The following is a 17,144-nucleotide window of genomic DNA, read 5'->3' as shown; positions in this document are numbered from 1 at the left end:
TCAAGAAACAAGAAAAATCTCAAATAAACAATCTAACCTTACTCCTAAAGGAACTAGAGAAAGGAGAACAAACAAAACCCAAGGTTAGTAGAAGGAAAGAAATCATAAAGATCAGAGCAGAAATAAATGAAATAGAAACAAAGAAAACAACAGCAAAGATCAATAAAACTAAAAGCTGGTTCTCTGAGAAAAAAAACAAAATTGATAAACCTTTAGCCAGACTCATCAAGAAAATGAGGGAGAGGACTCAAATCAATAACATTAAAAATGAAAAAGGAGAAGTTACAATGGACACCGCAGAAATACAAAGCATCATAAGAGACTACTACAAGCAACTCTATGCCGATAAAGTGGACAACCTGGAAGAAATGGAAAAATTCTTAGAAAGGTATACCTTCCAAGACTGAACCAGGAAGAAACAGAAAATATGAACAGACCAATCACAAGTAATGAAATTGAAACTGTGATTAAAAATCTCCCAACAAACAGAAGTCCAGGACCAGATGGCTTCACAGGTGAATTTTATCAAACATTTAGAGAAGAGCTCACACCCATCCTTCTCAAACTCTTCCAAAAAATTGCAGAGGAAGGACCATGCCCAAACTCATTCTACGAGGCCACCATCACCCTGAGACCAAAACCAGTCAAAGATACTACAAAAAAAAGAAAATTACAAACCAATATCACTGATGACTATAGATGCAAAAATCCTCAACAAAATGCTAGCAAACTGAATGCAACAACACATTAAAAGGATCATACACCATGATCAAGTGGGATTTATCCCAGGGATCCAAGGATTCTTCAATACATGCAAATCAATCAATGTGATACACCATATTAACAAACCGAAGAATAAAAACCATATGATCATCTCAATAGGTGCAGAAAAAGCATTTGACAAAATTCAACACCGATTCATGATAAAAATCTCCAGAAAGTAGGCACAGAGGGAACCTATCTCAACATAATAAAGGCCATATATGACAAACCCACAGCAAACGTCATTCTCAATTGTGAAAAACTGAAAGCATTTCCTCTAAGATCAGAAACAAGTCAAGGATGTCCACTATCGCCACTATTATTCAACATAGTTTTGGAAGTCCTAGCCACGGCAATCAGAGAAGAAAAAGAAATAAAAGGAATACAAATTGGAAAAGAAGAAGTAAAACTGTCACTGTTTGCAGATGACATGATACTATACATAGAGAATCCTAAAGATGCCATCAGAAAACTACTAGAGCTATTCAATGAATTTGGTAAAGTTGCAGGAAACAAAATTAATGCACGGAAATCTCTTGCATTCCTATACACTAATGATGAAAAACGTGAAAGAGAAATTAAGGAAACTCTCCCATTTACCATTGCAACAAAAAGAATAAAATACCTAGGAATAAACCTACCTAGGGAGACAAAAGACCTGTATGCAGAAAACTATAAGACAGTGATGAAAGAAATCAAAGATGACATAAAGAGATGGATCCCATTCACCACTGCAACAAAAAGAATAAAATACCTAGGAATAAACCTACCTAAGGAGGTAAAAGACCTGTACTCAGAAAACTATAAGACACTGATGAAAGAAATCAAAGATGACACAAACGGATGAAGAGATACACCATGTTCTTGGATTGGAAGAATCAATATTGAGAAAATGAATATCCTACCCAAAGCAATCTAGGATTTCAATGCAATCCCTATGAAATTACCAGTGGCATTTTTTACAGAACTAGAACAAAAAATCTTAAAATTTGTATGGAGACACAAAAGACCCTGAATAGACAAAGGAATCTTGAGGGAAAAAAACAGAGTTGTAGGAATCAGACTCCATGACTTCAGACTATACTACAAAGCTACAGTCATCGAGACAATATGGTACTGGCACAAAAACAGAAATATAGAACAGGAACAGGATAGAAAGCCCAGAGATAAACCCACGCACTTATAGTAAACTAATCTATGATGAAGGAGGCAAGGATTACAATGGAGAGAAGACAGTCTCTTCAATAAGTGGTGTTGGGCAAACTGGCCAGCTACATGTAAAAGAATGAAATTAGAACAGTCCCTAACACCACACACAAAAATAAACTCAAAATGGATTAAAGAGCTAAATGTAAGACCAGAAACTATAGAACTCTTAGAGGAAAACACAGTCAGAACACTGACATAAATCACAGCAAGATCTTTTTTGACCCACCTCCTAGAGTAATGAAAACAAAACCAAAAATAAACAAATGGGACCTAATGAAACTTAAAAGCTTTTGCACAGCAAAGGAACCTATAAACAATACAAAAAGACAACCCTCAGGATGGGAGAAAATATTTGCAAAGGATTAATCTCCAAAATATATAAACAGCTCATGCAGCTCATTATCAAAAATACAAACAGGGCTTCCCTGGTGGTGCAGTGGTTGAGAGTCCACCTGCCGATGCAGGGAACAAGGGTTCGTGCCCTGGTCTGGGAAGATCCCACATGCCGCGGAGTGGCGGGGCCCATAAGCCATGGCCGGTGAGCCTGCGTGTCCAGAGCCTGTGCTCCACAACGGGAGAGGCCACAACAGTGAGAGGCCCGTGTACCGCAAAAAAAAAAAACAAAAAAAAGAAAACAAAAAAAAAAAACAACCCAATCAAAAAATGGGCAGAAGACCTAAACAGACATTTCTCCAAAGAAGACATACAGATAGTCAAGAGACACATGAAAAGCTGCTCAACATCACTAATTATTAGAGAAATGCAAATCAAAGCTATAATGAGGTATCACCTCACACTGGTTAGAATGGGCATCATCAGAAAATCTACAAACAACAAATGCTGGAGAGGATGTGGAGAAAAGGGAACCCTCTTGAACTGTTGGTGGGAATGTAAACTGATACAGCCACTATGGAGAACAGTCTGGAGGTTCCTTAGAAAACTAAAAATAGAATTACCATATGATCCAGCAATCCCACTACTGGGCATATACCCTGAGAAAACCATAATTCAAAAAGAGTCATGCACCACAATGTTCACTGCAGCACTATTTACAATAGCCAGGACATGGAAGAACCTAAGTGTCCATCGACAGATGAATGGATAAAGACAATATGGCACATATACACAATGGAATATTACTCAGCCATAAAAAGAAACAAAATTAAACTATCTGTAGTGAGGTGGATGGACCTAGAGTCTGTCATACAGAGTGAAGTAAGTTAGAAAGAGAAAAACAAATACTGTATATAACATATATATATGGAATCTAAAAAAAAAAAAAGGTTCTGAAGAACTTAGGGGCAGGACAGGAATAAAGACAGAGACGTAGAGAATGGACTTGAGGACACAGGGAGGGGGAAGGGTAAGCTGGGACGAAGTGAGAGGGTGGCATTGACATATATACACTACCAAATGTAAAATAGCTAGTGGGAAGCAGCCGCATAGCACAGGGAGATCAGCTCGGTGCTTTGTGACCACCTAGAGGGGTGGGATAGGGAGGGTGGGAGGGAGACACAAGAGGGAGGGGATATGGGGATATATGATACGTATGGATGATTCACTGTGTTGTACAACAGAAACTAACACAACATTGTAAAGCGGTTATACTCCAGTAAAGATGTTAAAAAAAATAAAGCAATAAATATAATATTTCACTTTCACATTTTTCAGTAAAAATAATTGTAGTTTCTTCAAAAAAACCCCACTAAAAATAGAATTACCATATGACCCAACAATCCCACTACTGGGCATATACCCAGAGAAAACCATAATTCAAAAAGACACATGTGGGGCTTCCTTTGTGGCGCAGTGGTTGAGAGTCCGCCTGCCAATGCAGGGGACACGGGTTCGTGCCCCGGTCTGGGAGGATACCACATGCCGCGGAGTGGCTGGGCCCGTAAGCCACGGCCACTGAGCCTTTGTTTCCGAAGCCTGTGCTTCACAACGGGAGAGGCCACACAGTGAGCGTCCCGCGTACCACAAAAAAAAAAAAAAAAGACACATGCACCCCAATGTTCACTGCAGCCCTATTTACAATAGCCAGGTCATGGAAGCAACCTAAATGTCCATCGACAGACAAATGGATAAAGAAGATGTCGTACATATATACAATGGAATATTACTCAGCCATAAAAAGGAACGAAATTGGGTCATTTGTAGAGATGTGGATGGACCTAGAGACTGTGATATTGAGTGAAGTAAGTCAGAAAGAGAAAAACAAATATCGTATATTAACGCATATATGTGGAATCCAGAAATATGGTACAGATGAACCAGTTTGCAAGGCAGAAATAGAGACACATATGTAGTGAACAAACGTGGACACCAAGGGAGGAAAGCGGCAGAGGAGAGTGGTGGTGGTGGTGGGATGAATTGGGAGATTGGGATTGACATCTATACACTAATACGTATAAAATAGATAACAATAAGAACCTTCCGTATAAAAAAAATAAATAAAATAAAATTCATAAAAAAAAGAAGAAGAAAATATGAACAGGCCAATTACCAGTAATGAAATTGAATCAGTAATTTAAAAATTCCCAACAAACAAAAATCCAGGACCAGAGGGCTTCACAGGTGAAATCTACCAAACATTTAGAGAAAAGTTAACACCTATCCTTCTCGAACTATTCCAAAAAATTCCACAGGAAGGAACACTTCTGAACTTATTCTATGAGGCCGGCATCACCCTGATATCAAAAACAGATAAAGATATCACAAAAAAAGATAATTACAGGCCAATATCACTGATGAACGTAGATGCAAAAATCCTCAACAAATTATTAGCAAACCGAATCCAACAAGACACCAAAAGGATCATACACCATGATTAAGTGGGATTTCAATATCTGCAAATCAATCAATGTGATACACCATGTCAACAAATTAAAAATCATAGGATCATCTCAATAGATGCAGAAAAAGCTTTTGACAAAATTCAGCATCCATTTGGGACTTCCCTGGTGGTCCAGTGGTTAAGACTCCATGCTTCCATTGCAGGGGGCATGGGTTCGATCCCTGGTCAGGGAACTAATATCCTGCATGCTGCATGGTGTGGCCAAAATAAAAAAAGTGAAAAAAAATAAAATAAAATAAAAATTCAACATCCATATATGATAAAAACTCCCCAGAAAGTGGGCATAGAGGGGACATCCCTCAAAATAATAAAGGTCATGTATGACAAACCCACAGGTAACATACTCAAAGATGAAAAGCTGAAAGCAGCCCACTCTCACCAATTTTTAAATTCAACATAGTTTTGGAAGTCCTAGCCACAGCAATCAGAGAAGCAAAAGAAATAAAAGGAATCCAAACTGGAAAGGAAGAAGTAAAACTGTCACTGTGTGCAGATGCCATGATACCATACATAAAAAATTCTAAGGATGCCACCAGAAAACTACTGGAGCTCATCAATAAGTTCAGTAGTGTTACAGGATACAAAATTAATATATAGAAATCTGTTGCACTTGTCTATACTAACAACAAACTATCAGAAAGAGAAATCAAGGAAACAATCCTGTTTAGCATCATGTCAAAAAGAATAAACTATCTCAGAATAAACCTACCAAGGAGGTAAAAGACCTGTACTCAGGGCTTCCCTCGTGGCGCAGTGGTTGAGAGTCCGCCTGCCGATGCAGGGGACACGGGTTCGTGCCCCGGTCCGGGAAGATCCCACGTGCCGCGGAGCGGCTGGGCCTGTGAGCCATGGCCGATCCCACGTGCCGCGGAGCGGCTGGGCCCGTGAACCATGGCCACTGAGCCTGCGCGTCCGGAGCCTCTGCCCCGCAACGGGAGAGGCCAAAACAGAGAGGGCCCCGCGTACCACAAAAAAAAAAAAAAAAAAAAAAAAAACAAACAAAGAAAAGACCTGTACTCAGAAAACTATAAGGCACTGATGAAAGAAACTGAAGAGTATGCAAACAGATGAAAAGATATACCATGTTCTTGGATTGGAAGAATTAACATTGTTAAAATGACCATACTACCCAAGGCAATCTACAGATTCAATGCAATCCCTGTCAAAATACCAATGGCATTTTTCACAGAACTAGTACAAATAATTTTAAAATTCGTATGGGAAACACAAAAGACTCTGAATAACTAAAGCATCTTCAGAAAGAACAGAGCTGGAGGTATCATGCTCCTTGACTTCAGACTATACTATCAAGCTACAGTTATCAAAATAGCATCATACATCATTTATAAAAATAAACTCAAAATGGATTAAAGACCTAAATATAGGACTGAAAACCATAACACTCCTAGGAGAAATCATTGGCAGAACACTCTTTGACATAAATCATAGCAAGTTTTTTTTGACTTGTCTTCTAAGACAAAGGAAACAAAAGCAAAACTAAACAAATGGGACCTAAGTAAACCTATAAGCTTTTTCAAGAAAAGGAAACCATCGACAAAATGAAAAGACAACCTACTGAATCGGAGAAAGTGTTTGCAAATGATATGACCAACAAAAGGGGTTAACACGCAAAATATATAAACAGCTCATACAACTAAACATCAAAAAAAAAACCTGATTAAAAAATGGGCAGAAGACCTGAATAGACATTTTTCCAAAGAAGGTACAGAGATGGCCAACAGTCACATGAAAAGATGCTCAACATCACTAATCATCAGAGAGATGCAAATCAAAACCATGATGAGATATCACCTCACACCTGTCAGATGGCTATCATCAAAAAGAACATAAATAACAAATGTTGGCGAGGGTGTGGAGAAAAGGGAACTGTTGGTGGGAATGCAACTTGGTGCAGCTACTATGGAAAAGAGTATGGAGGTTCCTCAAAAAACTAAAAATAGAATTACCATATGATCCAGCAATTCCACTCCTGGGGTACATATCTGAAAAAAACACTAATTCAAAAAGATAAGTGCACCCAGTGTTCATAGCAGCATTATTTACAACAGACAAGATAGGGAAGCAACCTAAGTGTCCATCAACAGATGAATGGATAAAGAAGATGTGATATATATATACTATGTTGTACACCTGAAACTAATATAATATTGTAAATCAACTATACCTCGATTTAAAATAAAGGAAATTCAGAGAAGATATGAAAAAAAATCCCACTACTAGAGGATTGTGATTAGTCAAAATTAGGAGAATGAATACTGTACTGCCTTTAACAAATTACCAGGCTGGGAAGACAAGGAAGACAGATTTAGCAAGTGAGTAGCAGGACCAGGCACTGGGACACTTCATATGAGTCCTGGGCTTTCCTCAAACACGTCTTCTGTTGAGAAGTAGGCTGCTCATTGCCCTTTGACAACAGACCCATTTCCAGTCCAAGGGGGAGGGGTAATACATGGAGACTGCATGCTTTAGGGTGCTCCTGAGCTTATGAGAATTTAGGCAGCTAAAGAAAGCAGATGGGAGCTGGAAGGAGCTGTGTTTATCTAGAAATTCTAAGTAATTGCAAGGACTTCACCTTAGAGAGAATGTCTCTTTTGGTATGATTGCACCTCTTACTTCTCCTGACCCTGGTGACCTTTCTTAAGCAATGAGGAATGAACCAAGGCTTAACCATTTGATGAAAAGCTTGAAATCACTACTTCACCCAATTCAAAAGTTAAAAGGACATACCTGATATCCATTCTGATATCGATTATACCTCACAGGAAAAAATGCTTAAAAGGAATTCATACAAACCAAGAGAGATCATCATGCATTGTGGCTAATTGTAATGAAAACTCAGATGAATTGATGATGTTTTTCCTGGTAAGGAAACAGGTTTCTGAGTTTCTGGCTCTCCCTAAAACTCCATGGTTTCATATGAAAATACATGAGTCAGTTCCTGTGAGGAACAGAGTCTGCAACTAACTATTAATGACTGCTTCACTTCCCTGTCATTAACAGATGAAACTTCCTTGACTGCACGACACTTAAGGAGGAAAGTGAAGGCAGTATGGCATATTAAAACCGCAGCAACATTCTCCAAAGTCTGACTTTCATTTCTTTGTTTTTACTACTGTCTGAACCACAGCTTCAAACTGTAACTGATCACATACCATAAGCTGATACACACGCCCTGCAAGTATGGTATTTAAGGTAACAAGCAGAACTAACAACTGGCATTTAATAAGACCATTTTCAAAACCCTTTAACGTTTAAGTGTTTTGAAAACTAATCCTGAAGGGAAATAAGTGATGTCTTCCTCTCCAACATCAGGTGATCCGGAAAACACAGTCCAAAAGATTTCCACAGTCTAAAGCTGTGTTCTCCATTATGTACTATTCGCAAGTGGTTGTTACAAAGCTTGTGATTCTAGAAACAAAATCAGCCATATAAATTTAAAAAATGTTAAAAAGCTCTCTTCCTTTTGGTTTATATTTTTATTCCCAGGAAGCAACTTGTCTAGGAAAAGTGACTTTTCCCTGAGAGTCTTCCTCCCTATGGTATGATGGCTTGAAACCAACATTTATTCCTCTAAAACTATCAATGCTCTCTAACTATTGATGAATGGCCGAGTCAGCCCTTCTTCTTCTTCCCTAGTATCAGGGGTTGACCTGATGCAGTGGGGTCTGCTGGGATTCTCCCATGGTTGACATCAGGAATATAAAATTGTTTAGAGGACCACAAGTGAACTTCAGTCTCAACTGCCTGTGAAGTCAGTTCTTATAGAATTTTTACAGTTAAAGTTTTATAACTTTTATTCTGAGACTAGTATTTCTTCAAATTCTGCTTTTTACTTCCTTAACCCTCAAATCCCAGAATGAGGAAAGATAAGAGATAGGAAGTGTGTCTGGGAGGAATTGTGACTGGAAACTGGGCTCTCTTCTTCAAATCGTATTTCATGCATAAACACCGTGCCAGGATAAAACTCATTACCAAGCACCTACCATGTGCAGCCTGTACCATTAAAAAAGGGCTGACAAATATTGCTGCTAGCACATTTTGGCTTCAGGTCATAGTCAGAAGTTTCCCTTAAAGCAAGTGTCCCAAAGACTGGTTGGGGAGGTAATTTTTGATGTACAAGAAAATATTTATTTTCTTAGTGTGATTCCCTTAATGTGTTTTAATAGCCCAACAAACACATGATTTAAAGTGATTTCTATTTTGTAGTGATATAGACCTACCTTTAAAACATATTACAGAAACTTTTAAGCTGGTTTAAAACATAGGCAGGACTTCCCTGGTGTCCAGTGCTTAAGACTGCGCTCCCACTGCGGGGGCGTGGGGTTCAATCCCTGGTCGGGGTAAGATCCAGCATGCTGCGCAGTGTGGTCAAAAAACCAAACCAAACCAAAACAAAAAAACATAGGTAAATAATAGCAGAAATTGTGATGTGGAGTCCCAAAAAACCTGAGTCTGGGAACTGTAGCTATAAGGCATCCTGCTGTGGTGTTTGTTCTGCTGAACCTTTCATTTAGAATGCCTGTTTTCTGCTGGCCACCTCAACTTGTAGACACCAGTTTATTCTCAGGCTTTTCTGGAGCACCTTTTTCTCTGCTTCTATCACATCCACCCATTGTTCTTTTGCAGTTTCACTGTCTTTTTCTTCCCAGAGTCTCTGAATTCCTGGAGGGCAGGGACTGCATTTTGCTCATTAAAGGAATAATAATAAGGATAAGAGTGATAATAATAACAGTAATAGCTACATTTACTTTGTACTTCTTCTGTGCTAGGCTTCCTAGGTACTTTACATACATATATTAACTCCCATAATCGTCACAGTTCTATAAGGTAAATACTACATTATCCTGTTTTACAAAGGAGGAACGTGATGCCAAAAGAGGTTAAGTAACTTGAGCAAGGTCACATGGCAAGGAAGAGGTGGAGCCAGGATTCAAAACCAGATAGTGTGGAGTCAGAGCCCCAACTTTTAAGCACTAAATAGGCTGCTCAATCTCAGTAAATGTGGTTGAATGTCTGCTGATTGCTTAAAGAGCTTAGCCAGTTGTGACAATGGGAACTAAATTCTATTCCCTTCCTACAAAGAGCAAAAGACCATTCTTTTTGCACCCTGATTGAATTGCAATTACCCTTTTATAAGGTTTTCCATATACCATCTGTCCCTCCCCTGCAACTGTCCTTCCTCAGTAATGATGTTACACACCAGCACCTTTAGAGGCTGTGCACTTAACTGGACTGCTGTGCTCTTCTGTTCCCTGCGGCAACCCTGTCCTTGACACTCCAAAGGAGCTGACATCACATAAGAGATACCAGCACTCATTACAGTGCTACTACCCTGGAGGTCTTACTCTTTCCTCCCAAGCATCTATCCATCCATCCATCATTTATTCAGTGCCCATGTGCCAGGCTAGGCATACAGTGATAAACAAGCAGCCACGGTCCCTGTCCTCCTAGAGCTTATATCCTAGTGGCAGAGGCAGATGATATACAAGAAAAATTTTTGTACATATTTTTGTATAATTTTGGTTATATGTGCTCTCAAGGAATGAAACAGTAATATGATATGAATGAGCAGAGGTGGGGGTTATTTTATTTTGGGTGTTCATGAACCTATTAATGGGAAGAGTTCAGGGGAAGGTGATGCAGGAAGAAAGAACAGCAGGAACAGGCTATGAGGTGGGAACCAACCTCAGTGTTAATGCAATTGAGAGCCTATGGGGGAAGTAGGACCACAGGTGGATAGGATCCAGCACAGGCTGGGAGAGTAGGCCTTGGAAAGGAGTTTGATTTGTAGTCTAAGAGCAAAAGGAAGACCCTGGTAGGTTTTAAGCAAGTAAGAGTATCATGGTCTGATTTACATTTTTAAAAACATGCTGGATTTCAAACTGTATCATAAGTACTTGAGATTCTACCAGTCTTGCAGATGGTGAAGAGTCTTGCCTAATGCTACTTAACTGACAGGAGAACTGGGATTAAGAGCCAAAAAAGCAGAATGATTATTTCCCTCACTGAAAGCTTTTCCCTGTTTTTATTTTGGAGTCAGTAATGGGGACTCCAAACAGGCAGTGATCAATTTCCTAGGGGAAGAAAAAAAAAAGCACCACCCACTCACTCTTCCACTTGCTGTGGAGAATGAAAATACAGTGAAAGGGTCCATATACCTGGCATGTCCGGATCTAGTTTTGCAGGATACCTATAGGAAGATTTGCCAGGACTAGGGGCTTTATCCACTTCACCCTTTTCCCCACCTTTGGAACAGTTTCTTTCACCTTTGGAAAGAGCATCACTGCATGAACACTTAGAAGTTTAAGAGCAGAGATGAAAATTCCCTTTCCTCAGATGAAATTTATAGAAGTATGACTCTGGTCTCAGGAATGTCAAAATTCCAAATGTTGCACTCCCATGAGGCTTTGCCTTCTACTGAAGAAAGAGTGTTGCAGTACAAACAAGGGACAGAAAAGGGAAGGGAAATTAACTGACTTTCAAACCCCCGGTGGAAGGAGACTCCATTCTTTCAAGATCTGTCCTTAGGTGTAAATTTAAAAAATCATAACCAATGAATATAATGTAGTCAAATTTCTCTCCCAACTACTTTATGATTTGGGGGGAGGGTGATAATGAAGGTCACCCAGTGAAATCCATCGTATGTGTTCACCATGTACCAGTGGTGACCTATCCCGTGTCCTGCTGCCCTGTCTTCTTAGATCTGGGACTCCCTCTTTTTGCCAAATGGAAGGCCCCAACCCATACAACTGAAATATTCTTTTTCTGCTAAACTGCTGATTCTCATCCTTTGGCTTTCATCACTTTTCACGGGGTGCCTTCTTCACACTGGGTCAGCGTCCTGCTCTGGTGTATACCCCTATCATAATGTTCATTCTACTCCATTGTAATTTTCTGTTTGACTTATGTTTCTTCCTCCACTGGGTGCATTTTGGGAGGGAGAGAGAGAAGCAGGTTGGGACCCTGTCTCATCCATTACACTCCTAGGCCTGGCCCAGAGTTGGAGCTTGAAATACATTTGTTAGAAGAAAAAATTTACCCACACAGAATAATCACCAGTAATTACCATTCTCATCCTGAGATACATGCAGTGGTATTTGGATCAGGTTTCGCAACAGAAGACCCTAGAGCATTTAAAAATACTAATTAACCCTCACAGTGATCTTTTCAAGAGCGGTACTCTGGGTGTCAGGGTGAGAATTGAAGATTAAGTGTTATTTAGAGAGGCAGTCTTCTCACTTCCATCTAGGGCAGCATACACAGCTGTTACATAACCCTGGCTCTTAAGTTCTCTTAAGGCCACTTAGGGTTTGTCCACAGGACTGAAATGATATATTTCTAGGAAGCTTAGAATCAAACATATAGAAAAATGAGGTTTTGATATTTTTTTCTTAAAAACAACCCTTTGGGGGAATAAGGTCCATTGCAACCAAATGACGAGGGTTCAAAACCAACCTAAAAAATTATAATTTAAAGCTTTTGTCATTTGGAAAACCTCCAGGGAACTGAAGCATTCTTATAATGTCAAAGCAAACAGATTTTCTTGCCCCAGATAGCAGAATAGAGAATGACTACCTTGATTTTAGGCATTCAAAATTTTTCCACAGATGTAAAGGACAGGAGATATAGTACAAACAATGAACTAATGGGCTCTGGAATGATCTGGGTTTGAATCCTGACTTCACATCAGGCAAGATATTAATCTTCCTGAGCCTCAGTTTCTTAAAATGGGGAAACAACAGAACCTTCTTCAAAGAGTTGTTTTAAGGATTGTTCATAATAATCCATGTAAATCACTTAGCATTGGGAGTTAACAAAGGCAAATGTTACCTGAAAAGGAGGAAATAAAGGAGGAACAGTGAGGCCTCTTTTATCTCTGCTAAACTTTGCTGCCTGCTGGTGAAATTATCGCTTTGTGGCAGTAATGGATTTTCCTAAAGCTGTTTCCCTCTGATCATTAATAATCCCTGCACAGTAAAGAGCTATTGTTCTTCAGTATGAGTAAATAACCCTGCCCAAGTCATCGCTTATCTTCAGACCACAGAGCAGACTTCTTACTGGAAATACAATGCAGGTGCCAACACCAAGGGCATGAGCAAGCTTCCCTTCCTATTTTTCTTCCTTTATCTCTTACTCCTTGCTTATCCTTCGGTGCACTTTTCTCCTAGATCCGTTATCCTTCCCTACTTTCTGATGTATTCCCATATCCTATGAAGTACCATCTTACCTAAATTGAATAACCTTCAAGCTAAAACCAAGTGCTCCCATCTCCCCGCCTCACACACGCTCCATGGACTTGTTTCCTGACCTGGATTCAGTTTTTGGTTACTAGAATCCAAAAAGGGAAGTGTAATGCCACACACTGTTTTGTATATCTCAGGATATGCTTTTGTGTGGTGTACTTAATCACACGACGGCTATTCTCTGAAACAGCATCTTTTTACACAGAAATTGACAATATGGTATGTCAGAGACACGGGTCTGGGAGGAAAGGGTATATCATATTTTTATCTAAAGGAAAAGAAATTAGGTTAGGCCCCGTAACATGGGAAATCTTCAGAAGACAGGGAAAAACCAAAAATATTTATGTCTGAAAGATTTCTAAACTATCCCAAACAAGATCATGTAAGGCACATATATTCATCCTAAATATATCAGCACAGGAGCACACACAAGATTATACTTGTAAGGGGAACTCCAATCAGGCTCTTGTATCCAAGAGATGTACAGCAATTTGCCCCCTCAGGGATAGAAACTCCAAATGGAAACCAAGTTTCAGTCTCTCAATTCAAAAGAAATGGAAGCAACTGTTTCCTTATCATCATATTTTAAGAGACAAAGACAAGGTAAGGGTCAATCAGAGGTAGTGAGAACAAGTTACCAGAAGTAGGAGGTGTGTGTCTGGGGTGTTGTGTGTATGTGCTGGCAATGGGTGAAAACTTGGTCAATGCTGAAGATCAACCCCAGTCATTTGTTCGTAACTACCCAGGATTTGAACCCTTCATAGGAACTAGGGAAGTCAAGAGAACACAAAACATTTAAATTAAAACATTCAAACCCCTTCTTTGTGATAATTTCCTAAGAAACTGGATTAAGAAACAGACAAAAGGGCTCTGGTTATAACATTAGATACACCTCACCCTTGATCCAACCACCTGATATATAACCCTCACCCTGCACAGGGGGTCTCCGCCTTCACGACAGTTTCCAAGTACCCTCCACCTATTGAATAAGCAACTCCCCACCTGCAGAAGCACGGGAGCTCTTTACTAGACAAAGTTCCTTTAGAGTAGGAGCAATGACTGTCCATCTTTAGTGCGCAGGATGATTAGCATCCAGAGTACCTTCGAGTTTCTCCAGTCCGACAATGACCAACAGAATGTTCGTCAATGATGGAAATATTCTATATCTTCGCTGTCCAACAGGGTAGCCACTGGCACTGGGCACCTGAAATACGGTTAGTACATCTGAGGAACTGCATTTAAAATTTTATTTCATTTAAATTTAAATAGCTACATGTAGCTTGTGGCTACATATGGACAGCAGAGCTCTAGACCAAAAAATCGCAAATCAAATGCCCACAGGGGTTAGGCTGGTAGAGGAAGGGAGAAGAATCTCATTGGCTCCAGCTGACTGTTGCTCTGTAGGAACCTCAAGCTGGAAGCCGAAAATCAGATTTTTATATTTGGCAAGTAAATTTTTTAAAATAATTTAAATCAATCTGTGGGCCAAACTACGTTTGCAGGCAATATCTGTCTCGCCAGTTTGTAATCTGTAATCTAGGCCAACCCCTAAACTCAAAGAAAAGGGTCTTATTCAAGGCCATTCTGCTGGTCAGTAGAGATGCAAGACTGAAACCCAGGCCTTCTGATTATTCTTCTGATACCCTTTCTAGAGTTTATGAAATCAACCATATCTAGTGGTGGAGGTGGCAGCAACAGCGGGGACAAATGTCCCTTTGTCAGAAGCTGTGAAAGTCCATGGTTGATACATTATGGACAGTGTTCCTATATGTTGGGTCCATAGGCAACGCTCTGAAATAGGAGCCAGCAGGGCACAAAGAAGAAATAGTTCACAGGGTAGTCAGACCTATAAACAATTAATAAGCAAAGTAAGGTTTGCTATAATGAACACAAATCACCTAAGCAGGAGTCCAAAAGCACGGACAGCTGGGAGAGGAAAGGAGGAAAGAGATCTGAGCCAGGCCTTTGAGGATGAGTCTTGATGATAATGAGGGTGGGTCCCATTATTCAAGAATATTACAGGGCCTCCTTCTATCTTGGAGGCTTTGTGTGTGTGAAGTCTCCTCTGCTGGCTTTTCCTTCTCTGGATCATCTCTACATGAAAAGAGCCCCAAGGAGTTTAGAGGCCTTACTCTTTTTTTTTTTTTTTTTTTTTTTTTTTTTTGCGGTACGCGGGCCTCTCACTGTTGGGGCCCCTCCGGGCTTCCTCTTTATCTGCACCCTCTTCTTAGGTGATCCAGGAATAAACTGCTAAATTTATTATCTCTCTGAGTTTTCCCTTGACTTGTATATTTAACTTCTCAACATCTTTACTTGGACCATTAATAGACTTACCAAAACTAGTATGTTCAAAAGAATAGTAGTGCCTTCCAAACTATTTTCTCTGCGGAGTCATCCTTGGTTCCTTCCTTTCCCATACACTTCACATCCAATTTGGCAGCAAGTCCTGCAAGCTCGACTTTCAGAGTACATTCCAAATTTAATTCTCTCCATTTCCACCGTGAATACAACACTACTGTCACCTCCCCCTTGGCCCTACTGCAACAGCCTCCTAGCAGGTCTGACTACGTCTACCCTTCTCTATCCAGTGGCCAAGAATGATTTTCTAAAAATGTAAATCAGATCTGGTCACTCCTTCTTAAAACCCTCCATTTAAAAAAACAGCCAAACCCTCACCTTGAGCTAAAAGGCTATGCTTGATCAGGCCCTGCCACTTCTCCATCACAGACCACTCTGGCTCTGGTTCTTTCCTTTCTACACCAAGCACATGGCCTTCTCGCCATTTCCTTCCTCAGATCCCTTCCCGTTGGTTCTTTTCTCCACCTAGAAAGCTCATTCCCTAGCTTCCCTCTTTTCTCGGATCTCTATAAACCCGGCCTCCTCTGAACAGACTTATCCGATTTAGAGTGGCCCTCCCCACATGTTCTACCACTTCACCTGATACTACTACCTTTGGGGCATTTCTCACTTGCTGATATCTTACTGATTTACTTTTTAACTTTCTCCAGGACTCGAATAAAAAGTCACGGAGCAACGCCTTTGGCGGACCGAGGGATTTAAGAAGCTGGTTCTTTTATCTTAGAAAATCTCAGTATCCTGTAGGGGACTCGTCTGTGTCAACCTTCCTCAGCTAGACGCCTCTCGCCTCCGGATTTGCCCCTACTGATCTCCCATTTACATTCGGGAATCCAAAGGATTGAGAGAAGTCTCAGATGGGGCCCAAACCAGCATTTCAGCGTTCCCAAACCAGGGCTCCCCTTCCTGGCCCTCGAGCCGCTTCTCTTAGCAAGTTGCCGAGGCCAGCGGCGGTGACACCGAGCCGCCCTCGCGAGGCTGGTGGGGGGGAGTCACACAGGCTCGTCTCCTAGCAACGTCGCACCCCGCCCCCCCACCCCATCCCTGCCCCTGGGGAGCCAACCCCTTCCCCCCAGTCTCCCGCGCCGGGAGTCAGCGTCTCCATCCTCTACACTCACGCTGCATCAGTCCAGCCTTCCCCCACCCACAGAAGCCCGGCAGCCTACCGCAGGCTGGGAGGAGGAGGCGCCGGGAGCCCAGCGGAGCTGCGGCCGACTGAGCTCTGGCAGGTCCGGTGGGCCAGGCCGTACCAAACCACCGGACGGACCTCTGTGGGAGCATCAGTCCCAGGTCGAGGGTAGGCTTGAGCCTTCCTTAAACTTCAAACTCTAGACCACACTCCGCCGTACAGCCAACAATATAACCAAGTTCATCCTTTCCTTATTTCCCTTTTCTCCCCTTAGTTCGCCTCTCTCCCCCCATCCCAGCCAAAAAATGGTCCAGTCCATCCCCTCCTAGCTCTCCCTCCGCGTCGCTAGGTCTTTGCCCTTACTTGGCGACGGCTTCGTACGTCTTTGCGTACGTCGTGACGCAAACTGCCACTCTTTCCCTTCCCGCCCCTCTCCTATTCCGCGTTCTGGAGCGGGCGGCTTGCGGGGTTACCGGAAGTGATGATGCAGGAGGCGATGGAGAGGGCGGTGCTTCTGGGCGGCCCCCGCCGGTGGGCCGCAGATGAAGAGGAGGCGGCGGCAGTGGTG

At 41.3% G+C, this 17,144-nt stretch overlaps 3 protein-coding genes across 30 annotated transcripts in view; 2 read left to right on the top strand and 1 right to left on the bottom strand.

Annotated features, from left to right (window-relative positions):
- The window catches only part of DNAH3 (dynein axonemal heavy chain 3), a 249,724-nt gene extending 233,445 nt beyond the window's left edge, over positions 1-16,279 (top strand). For 10 of the 12 annotated variants that reach the window (XM_028498501.2, XM_028498494.2, XM_028498495.2 and 7 more), the window contains one exon: positions 7,850-8,001. The gene's annotated coding sequence lies outside the window, so the exon portion shown is untranslated. Of the gene's footprint in view, positions 1-7,849; positions 8,042-16,100 lie in introns of those variants that run through there. The other 2 variants (XM_055090018.1, XM_028498493.2) reach the window with 2 other exon arrangements.
- LYRM1 (LYR motif containing 1) overlaps positions 1-17,120 on the bottom strand; it is a 26,682-nt gene extending 9,562 nt beyond the window's left edge. Inside the window, exons 1-4 of one of the 17 annotated variants that reach the window (XM_055090044.1) lie at positions 16,566-16,655; positions 15,427-15,550; positions 14,194-14,296; positions 9,070-9,204 (exon numbers count right to left, since the gene is read on the bottom strand). The gene's annotated coding sequence lies outside the window, so the exon portion shown is untranslated. Of the gene's footprint in view, positions 1-9,069; positions 9,205-14,094; positions 14,119-14,193; positions 14,297-14,990; positions 15,012-15,426; positions 15,551-16,270; positions 16,340-16,565; positions 16,752-16,939; positions 16,965-17,049 lie in introns of those variants that run through there. The other 16 variants (XM_028498538.2, XM_028498540.2, XM_028498552.2 and 13 more) reach the window with 16 other exon arrangements.
- DCUN1D3 (defective in cullin neddylation 1 domain containing 3) overlaps positions 16,671-17,144 on the top strand; it is a 38,926-nt gene continuing 38,452 nt past the window's right edge. The window contains exon 1 of the mRNA XM_055090039.1: positions 16,671-16,744. The gene's annotated coding sequence lies outside the window, so the exon portion shown is untranslated. The remainder of the gene's footprint in view (positions 16,745-17,144) is intronic.

This window comes from Physeter macrocephalus, chromosome 14 (assembly GCF_002837175.3).
Source record: "Physeter macrocephalus isolate SW-GA chromosome 14, ASM283717v5, whole genome shotgun sequence".
In the NCBI taxonomy this organism is placed as follows: Eukaryota; Metazoa; Chordata; class Mammalia; order Artiodactyla; family Physeteridae; genus Physeter; species Physeter macrocephalus.
Note: the sequence above shows the minus strand (reverse complement) of the source record. Positions and strands in the feature narration are given on the sequence as shown.